This window comes from Leucoraja erinacea, chromosome 11, assembly GCF_028641065.1.
Source record: "Leucoraja erinacea ecotype New England chromosome 11, Leri_hhj_1, whole genome shotgun sequence".
Taxonomy (NCBI): Eukaryota; Metazoa; Chordata; class Chondrichthyes; order Rajiformes; family Rajidae; genus Leucoraja; species Leucoraja erinaceus.
Window position 1 is genome coordinate 49,584,467 of NC_073387.1, and position 9,820 is coordinate 49,594,286.

At 43.6% G+C, this 9,820-nt stretch overlaps 1 protein-coding gene across 2 annotated transcripts in view; it reads right to left on the reverse strand.

The window, feature by feature from the left end:
* Positions 1-7,434, reverse strand: part of LOC129701788 (thioredoxin domain-containing protein 15-like) — a 41,024-nt gene extending 33,590 nt beyond the window's left edge. Inside the window, exon 1 of one of the 2 annotated variants that reach the window (XM_055643223.1) lies at positions 7,157-7,434. The gene's annotated coding sequence lies outside the window, so the exon portion shown is untranslated. Of the gene's footprint in view, positions 1-7,151 lie in introns of both variants that reach the window. The other variant, XM_055643222.1, reaches the window with a different exon arrangement.
* Positions 7,435-9,820: the final 2,386 nt, after the last annotated feature.

Here is a 9,820-nt window from a genome sequence, read left to right on the forward strand (position 1 = left end):
ATGAGCCTTTGAATTTTTTTTATTTTTTTTATTCTGGAACTTTCCAAACAATTCTGGCTTCGGCTGGGCATTTGGACCATAAATACAAAAGAGAATTCTTGTTTGTAGTGTTCTTTGTTTCTCCTGGCACCATCTAGTGTTGGAAGACTACATTTTATTTTACAGTCACCAAAGATGGAGATCATGCAGTAAGCCATCTTTGTTCATTCAGTGCCCGTGCACAGATTCCCATCTCTGCAGCTGGAGACACTGTTTATAGTCCCAGAGGGAAAAATACCTCAACCTACACCACTCTCTCCGCCTCAGGCCAACTTTGTCAGAGCAGACCGAAGCAGCGAAATATGTACACAATCAACAGAGGAATAGATCGGCTGAACGCAGAGTTTTTTTAACTTGGATGTTGCCAGGACTCAAGGGCCTGAGCCTTAGGGGGAGGTTGAGCAGCCTGGGACTTTATTTCTAGAGCACAGGAGGATGAGGAGCCATCTTACAGACGGGTATAAGATCAAGGGAGGAATAGTTTGGGTAAATGCCATCTTTTACCCACAGTAGGGGAATCAAAAACAAGAGGATGCAAGTTTAAGGTGATAGGGGAAAGATTTGATAGGAACCTGAGGGGCAACTTTTTTTCTTAAACAAAGGGTGGTGGGTGGATGGATCGAGCTGCCAGAGGAGGTGGTTGAGGCAGGTACTATCACAACGTTTAAGAACCATTCAGACAGGTACATGGATAGGTATAGAGGGTTATTATGGGCCAAATGAGGGAAGGCGGGACTAGCGTGCATGGGACCACTTGGTTGTCATAGGCAAGTTGGGCCGAAGGGCCTGTTTCCACAATGTACAACTATGACTGGAGCAGCACTGCAGAAGCTAACATTGAAGTGGGGTGAAAAGTGACGGTGTACTGGAGTAAATCGGCAGGTCAGGTAGCATCAGTGGAGCAGAACACAAGGAGCTGGAGTAACTCGACGGGTCAGGTAGCATCTGTGGAGCAGAAAATAAAATGCTGGAATAACTCCTCAGCAAGCCAGCCAGCATCTATGGAGGATGTGGTTAGTCAACATTTCAGAACAAGACCCTTCTTCAGACTGGTGGTAGCAGGGGGCAAATAGCTGGGCAAGAGGGATGGGTGCAGAACAAACCTTAGCAAGTGATATGTGGAAGGTACACAAAAATGCAGGAGAAACTCAGCAGGTGCAACAGCATCTGTGGAGCGAAGGAAATGGGTAACGTTTCGGGCCGAAACCCTTCTTCAGACTGATATGTGATATGTGGATACAGGTGCCAGCTCTGATTTGTTTTTTACTTATTCTTACGTCTAATTTCCCTCTCAGTCTTCGAAAGGGCCTCTACCCAAAACGTCACCTATTCCTTTTCTCCAGAGATGCTGCCTGACCCGCTGAGTTACTCCAGCATCCTGTGTCTATCCTTGATGTCACCCGACATCTGCAGTTCCTTTCTACACAGGGGAACAAATGGACTACATTTTATCCTCATGCCCAAAGAGCTTCAAGACTAACTGTACCAATGTCAGCATTAAACAGAAACCCGCAGAATCTCTCTGATATGTGTACGTTATCACTTCACTGGACAACTTTCCTCTCACTAGGCCTGTATCTGAAGAAGTAGAGATACTGGAATTTGCACTTACTACAACAATGCTAGGATTTGTTTCTTAACCCTGTGTATAATTTCCCAAACACCTTCCATGTTCCCATCAATCCAACATCAATTTGAGATGATATCATTTCCTTGCATTTGCATAGCACCCGAAATATAAAAATGATATAAATCTGCCTATTTAAAATTCATCATAAATTTACTGACTCTTACATTACATTCTTAGTACAGCAAATGGTGCAAGATGGTCATTGTCTTTGCATTCGGCATAATCACGGTTCATCATTCAGTCTGAAGAAGGGCCACGACTCGAAACATCACCTATCCATGACCTCCAGAGATGCTGCCCGACCCGTTGAGTTACTCCAGCACAATGTTCATAAGTTCTCGGAGCAGAATTAGGCCATTCAGCACATCAAGTCTACTCCGCCATTCAATTGTGGCTGATCTAACTTTCCATCCGAACCCCATCGTTATGCCTTCGCCCCATTACCCCTGACATCTTTACTAATCAAGGATCCGTCGGGGTGGAAGATTGCAACCTTCAACCTTGTTTCGACTAATGCAATCAACCCAGCGTGCACAATCAAATAGAACAAGTTGTCTTGCAACCTCAGGCTGTGCACGCCACACGCAAGAAGGATCCGTCAATCTCCGCCATAAAGATATCCATCGACTTGGCCTCCACAGCCATCTGCGTTTCTTCTGTAAACCAGCACTTGCAGTTCCTCGATTCTACATTTAGACTGGATGTTAATTTATTCAGAATGAAAAAATATACATAGAACAAAACCTGTACTGATCCAGCTTGCTCTCAACTACTGAATGGATGTTTAAACTCCTGTTGCTGGCACTAAAGCCATCTTCTCCAACCCTATGAATGGAGGAAAAAAAAACAAAGTGTTGGAGTAAGTCAGCAGGTCAGGCAACATCTCTGGAGGACCTAGATAGGTGACGTTTCGGGTGGGGACCCTTCTTCAGACCGATTGCGGAGAGAGGAGGAGAACCTCTTTAAAGTAGGCATACTTTGAGGAGATACCCTGTACGCTAACACTATCCCACACACACTAGAGAATTTTTTTAACATTTATCAAGCCAATTAACCTACAATCCTGTATGTTTTTAGAGTGTGGGAGGAAACGGAAGATCTCGGAGAAAACCCACGCAGTGCACGTGGAGAACGTGCAAACTCCATACTGACAGCACCCGTAGTCACGATTGAACCCAGATCTCCGGCACTACAAGCACTGTAAGGCAGCAACTCTACCGCTGCACCACTGTGCCGGTGTATAAAGTCATGAGAGGAATAAATTGGGTAGATGGACATAATCTCTTGCCCAGAGTAGGGGAATCGAGGACTAGAGGACATAGGTTCAAGGTGAAGAGGAAAAGATTTAATCGGAATCTGAGGGGTAACATTTTCACACAGAGGGTGGCGGGTGTGTGGAACAAGCTGCCAGAGGAGGTAGTTGAGGCTGGGACTATCCCAAACGTTTTAAGAAACAGTTAGACAGGTACATGGATAGGACATGCTTGAAAGGATATGGACCAAACACAGGCAAGTGGAACTAGTGTTGCTGGGACACATTGGGTCGAAGGGCCTGTTTCCACTCTGTATCACTCTATGACAGCTCCACTGCAAAATCTCCTCAAGATATGCCTACTTTGAAGAGGTTCTCCTCCTCTCTCAGCAATCGGTCTGAAGAAGGGTCCCCACCCAAAACGTCACCTATCGAGGTCCTCCAGAGATGCTGCCTGACCCGCTGACTTACTCCAACACTGTTTTTTTTTTTAATCATTCACTTTTAATCATTGGAGAAGATGGCTGTAGTGCCAGCAACAGGAGTTTAAACATCCATTCAGTAGTTGAGGGCAAGCTGGATCAGTGCAGGTTTTGTTCTATATATAGTTTTTCATTCTGAATAAAGTTTATTTTTGAAAGAAAAACATTATACTAGTATATTTGTAGGTACCTAATTATGACTAGTGCCACACTAAATCAATGCATACTGTTAGCTTAGAGTCTATAATGTGACACTCCCATGGAATGACTTCAATCTTAAGTACGTGTGGAAAAAAAATCTTCAAGTTCATGGATATTCTATGATACAAACACAAATGTATGCCGTGACAAAATAGCCCTTTACGTTTAGTTAATTAACACAAATACATTTAGATTACTTATGAATTTTTCCCTTATGAATTTTTCAGTCCCTTATGAACAGTCCCTTAGATAGGGATCTTAAAAATAGCGGAGTCAGGGGATATGGGGAGAAGGCAGGAACGGGGTACTGATTGGAGATGATCAGCCATGATCACATTGAATGGCGGTGCTGGCTCGAAGGGCCGAATGGCCTACTCCTACACCTATTGTCTATTGGATGCACTGTCTTTTACTTAGGGTGGGGGGGATTCAAGAACCGGAGGGCATATGTTTAAGGTGAGAGAGGCAAGATTTAATAGGAACCCGAGGGGTAGTTTTTTCACTCAGAGAGTGAGTGGTGGGTGTATGAAACGAGCTGCCAGAGGAGGTAGTTGAGGCAGAAACTAAAACAACATTTAAAAGACACTTGGACTGGCATATGGAGAGGAAATGCGGGCAGATGGGACTAACTTAAATGGAAGTTGGTTGCATGGACAAGTTGGGCTGAAGGATCTGTTCCCTGCTGTATGACTCTATCTATGACTTGTATTCCATGAACTTCCACAAGTATGCAATTATTTTTTTCCCCCATATTTATAATTATTGCAAATAAGATAACTGTTGGTAAAATGTCCTTTGTTCACAGGGAAAATGGTGTGGAGGGGAACTCTATTTTTAAATGTCATCACAGCGATTTGAAGATGCATATATTTTTAGCCATTTGGTCAGTTAGGATGATGAAATAACTTAACTGGAATTGAGAAGGGGCCTCTCATCTAAACAAACAATACACCATTATTATTCATTCTGTAAATGTTCCACAGAGATAAGTAAGCTGTTTAACTTAAATACGGAACACATTAATAGTAAAAGATTCCGTTTTACAAAGACGATTTTTCTCTCACACCCATATCAATCAATTCTTGCAAAAAAAAATGTTCAGATAGGAAAGACACAAAAATCAGAAGTACAAGAGTGATCAGACCCAAATCTGATTCGAACACCTGCAAGGATTATCTACCTTACCACTGCCAGTTATATTAAACAAAAACAAGACATAGAAACATAGAAAATAGGAGTAGGCCATTCGAGCCTGCCACCGCCATTCAATATGATCATGGCTGATCATCCAACTCAGTATCCTGTTCCTGCCTTCTCTCCATACCCCCTGATCCCTTTAGCCACAAGGGCCACATCTAACTCCCTCTTAAATATAAACAATGAACTGGCCTCAATTACCTTCTGCAGCAGAGAATTCCAGAGATTCACCACTCTCTGTGTGAAAAATGTTTTTCTCATCTCGGTCCTAAATGATTTCCCCCTTATCCTTAAACTATGACCCCTTGTTCTGGACATTCCCAACATTGGGAACAATCTTCCTGCATCTAGCCTGTCCAACCCCTTAAGAATTGTGTAAGTTTCTATAAGATCCCCCCTCAATCTTCTAAATTCTAGCGAGTACAAACCGAGTCTATCCAGTCTTTATTCATATGAAAGTCCTGACATCCCAGGAATCAGTCTGGTGAACCTTCTATGTACTCCCTCTATGGCAAGAATGTCTTTCCTCAGATTAGGAGACCAAAACTGTACGCAATACTCCAGGTGTGGTCTCACCAAGACCCTGTACAACTGCAGTAGAACCTCCCTGCTCCTATAGGGTGATTTCACGAAAGGTCAAGCACCCACATGACCGAAAATCTACCTAAATTTACAGTCCAAATAAAAGATAGAAACTAAGGTAAATTCAAGAGGGAGCTGAAGGTGCAAATCCAGCGGAAATGCTTATCGGACATTTGCCATGGAGATTTAAAGATCCAAAATATCGGGAATTATCGCGTTTGCTCGCTGCATTTCATCAAAAGTAAGGCATTATTGACATTATTGATGAAATGCAGCGAGCAAACGCGATAATTCCCGATATTTTGGACCTTTAAATCTCCACGGCAAATGTCCGCTGTTCACTTCCGCTGGATTGGCACCTTCAGCTCCCTCTTTAATTTACCTTAGTTTCTATCTTTTCTTTGGACTGAAAATCTAGGTAGCTGTGCCTCACGGTCACCCCGACTGGCACAGTAAATTGCAGCTCAAAAACTGGCCGTTTTCCATGTTTTTAACGGGTGGGAAAGTGCGTGTTTTCCCATTCACTAACATGTACCGGATGTATAGCATGTCCTCCACTTGAGATTTTCGGTCACGTGGGTGCGGATCTACGCCCCAGTGACCTTTCGTGAAATCACCCTATACTCAAATCCTTTTGCTATGAATGCTAACATACCATTCGCCTTCTTCACTGCCTGCTGCACCTGCATGCCTACTTTTAATGACTGGTGTACCATGACACCCAGGTCTCGTTGCATCTCCCCCTTTCCTAATCGGCCACCATTCAGATAATAATCTACTTTCCTGTTTTTGCCACCAGTGGATAACCTCACATTTATCCACATTATACTGCATCTGCCATGCATTTGCCCACTCACCCAGCCTATCCAAGTCACCTTGCAGCCTCCTAGCATCCTCCTCACAGCTGACACTGCCCCCCAGCTTCGTGTCATCCGCAAACTTGGAGATGTTGCATTCAATTCCCTCGTCCAAATCATTAATACATATCGTAAATAGCTGGGGTCCCAGAACTGAGCCTTGCGGTACCCCACTAGTCACTGCCTGCCATTGTGAAAAGGACCCGTTCACTCCTACTCTTTGCTTCCTGTCTGCCAACCAGTTCTCTATCCACATCAATACTGAACCCCCAATACCGCGTGCTTTAACACTCTCTTAAACATCAAGTTACAAGAGAATTTACTAATATTTTCACAACTGGTGTTAAATCCTCCTTAAATAGACAAGGTCTTTATTAAACACTGCAATCCACATAATCACAAGGTTTGCAAAGCTATTCCTTTATGTGTGTGTGTGTGTGTGTGTGTGTGTGTGTGTGTATATGTGTATATATATATATATATATATATATCCACACATGTGTCTGTGCGTGTATGTGTATATATATATATCAACACACACTATATATATATATAAATACACACAGATGTACATATAAACACACATAAATGTGTGTGTATATGTTTATGTGTGTATATATACACATGTGTCGGATGTGTGTGTATGTGGGAGGGATGTGTGTGTGTGTGTGTGTGTGTGTGTGTGTGTGTGTGTGCGTGTGTGTGTGTAAGTGTGTCTGTGTGTGTGTGTGTGTCTGAGTATGTGTGTGTGTGCCTGTGTCTGCTTTTGTGTCTGTGTAAGTGTGTCTGTGTGTGTGTGTCTGTCTGTGTGTCTATGTGTGTGTGTCTATGTGTGTGTGTCTATGTGTGTGTGTGTGTCTGTCTGTGAGTGTCTGTGTGTGTGTGTGTGTCCCTGTGTACAAAACACTGACCTTACCCCAAGCTAGGGCTGGGCTGAGCTGGCTGCTGCATCCAGTTGCTGGTGCAGGTCTGGCCGGCCGGGACACGTCCTGAGCACCGCAAGGGTTAAAAAGCTACCAGCAGCCGAGCACGGCTCATCTTGCCATTCCGGGCTCTGGGCTTTCTCCTTCACTTCGATATCCCCCACATCGACACAGGGGGAAGAAAAAACAGAACCCTGCCTTGGAAACACAGTGAACAAAAGGCAAGGCAGGGCAGGGTAGGGTAGGGCAGGGTAGGACGCTGGTTGCAGCCGCCGCCGCTGCTGCTGCTCTGAATATTGCTGCTCCTTCTCTCTGCCGCGATCCCTTTGCAACCTTTATCAAAGCAACGAAAGTCACAACACGGAAATACGTGCAGCGCAAGCGCACTTCCGCCCGGGAATAAAGGACCAGCAGAACAAACAAACAATTAAAATTTAATGCCCCCCTATTCCTTCTCTACACCCCCTCACCAAAAGCCAATTGCCTTCAATGCAGACACAAGCAAATGCTGCTTTCATTCATTATCCTAACAATTACCCTTTTATTCTCACTTTTTTTTTAAAACAATGATAAATTGTTATATGTATGTTTCCATGCACACTATTTTTTTTTAAAAATACCTCACTGGTACATCATTGTGTTTTATTTTTTTATGTTGCTCAGTGTGTGTGTGCATCAAGGCAGAGAGACAAAAATGTCCACATTTCTTCTTAAAATATTCCAGCTTTAGACACACAAGGAACCTAGAGAAACATGCAGCTTTGCAACAAGAAAAAGACACAAAGTGCAGCTTTCTTCTCGGTTTGTGGACTGAGTAAATGTAGTTGGTAAAAATATTTCTGGTTTTCAACCTAATGCAACTGATCCTCAAAGAGAGAGAAAGAGAATTGTGCCCGGGATGGCTACTTTACCAGGACGCAAGCTGGTAACTCAGCAGGTCAGGCAGCATCTCTGGAGAAAAAGGATGGGTGAGGTTTCGGGTCAAGGTCCTTTCTACAGGTTGAAAGTAGAGGGGAAGGGAACTGGGGGTAGGAAAAGGCCACAGCCCCTAATGGCCCATTGTTGGCTGGGGAAACATAGAAACATAGAAATTAGGTGCAGGAGTAGGCCATTCAGCCCTTCGGGCCTGCACCGCCATTCAATATGATCATGGCTGATCATCCAACTCAGTATCCTGTACCTGCCTTCTCTCCATACCCCCTGATCCCTTTAGCCACAAGGGCCACATCTAACTCCCTCTTAAATATAGCTAATGAACTGGCCTCAACTACCTTCTGTGGCAGAGAATTCCACAGATTCACCACTCTCTGTGGGGTGGGAGACTGCAACCTTCACGTTGTCCGCCCTGTTTCGACGAATGCAATCAACCCGGCGTGCACAACCAAATAAGATCAAATAGAACAAGTTGTCCAACAACTTTAGGCTGTGCGCGACATACGCAAGAAGAAGACTCTGTGTGAAAAATGTTTTTCTCATCTCGGTCCTAAAAGATTTCCCCCTTATCCTTAAACTGTGACCCCTTTTTCTGGACTTCCCCAACATCGGGAACAATCTTCCTGCATCTAGCCTGTCCAACCCCTTAAGAATTGTGTAAGTTTCTATAAGATCCCCCCTCAATCTTCTAAATTCTAACGAGTACAAGCCGAGTCTATCCAGTCTTTCTTCATAAGACAGTCCCGACATCCCAGGAATCAGTCTGGGAAGAGGTGATAACGAAAGGATACAAGGATGCGAATAATGGAATTAGTAGGGTGACTTGGGGGGGGGGGGGGGGGGGGGGGGGGGGGGGGGGGGGGGGGGGGGGGGGGGGGGGGGGGAATGCAGGGGTTACTTAAAATTAGAGAAAACATACCTCTGGATCCTAAGCTGCCCAAGCGAAATATGACGTGCTGTTCCTCCAATTTGCATTGGGCTTCACTGTGACTGTGGAGGAGGCCTAGGCCAGAAGCGCCAGTATGGGAAGGGGGGTTAAGTTCTGAATGCTTTGCATTGATCCACTTCATCTGATGATTAGAAGATGATAAATCGGGAAGAAGGTACAGGAAGGAGCCTGAAAACTGTAACGCCCAGTTTCAGGAGCAGCCTCTTCCCTCCAACCATCAGGCAATTAAATACTACAACTTCCAAATAGGCTCCAAACTATTATAGGCTTGCGAACATTTTGTTTTACTTTGCACTGCTATTGTCTATTTATTTGTCTTTGTTTTTTTTTAAATATATACAGAATGTTTTTGTGGTTTATTATGGGTTTTACACAGTACTATGTTTATACATCTGTTGTGCTGCTGCAATTTAATTGTTCCGTTTCGGGACATATTACAATGAAACACTCTTGACTCTTGACATTTTCACCTTTGGAAAAAGGTTATAACCGTCTAGATTCTTAGAAGTTTAGCATTTGGCCCATGCAACTTTCATTTTGATTTTTGAAAGTTATATCTTAGTCTTAATTCCCTTTCTCTTTTCAGGTTATTATTTTATTTCTTTTCAAATATTTATGCTTCTAAAAGCTCTCACAGATTCTGCTTTCTCTATCCTTTTAGGTGTCCAGCTGGCACTCTGTGTGAAAGCTTTTCCTAATTGCTGCTTGTAATTTAAAAAATATTTAAATGTATGTCTGTGAATTACTTACTCATTTACCAATGGGATTAAACTTC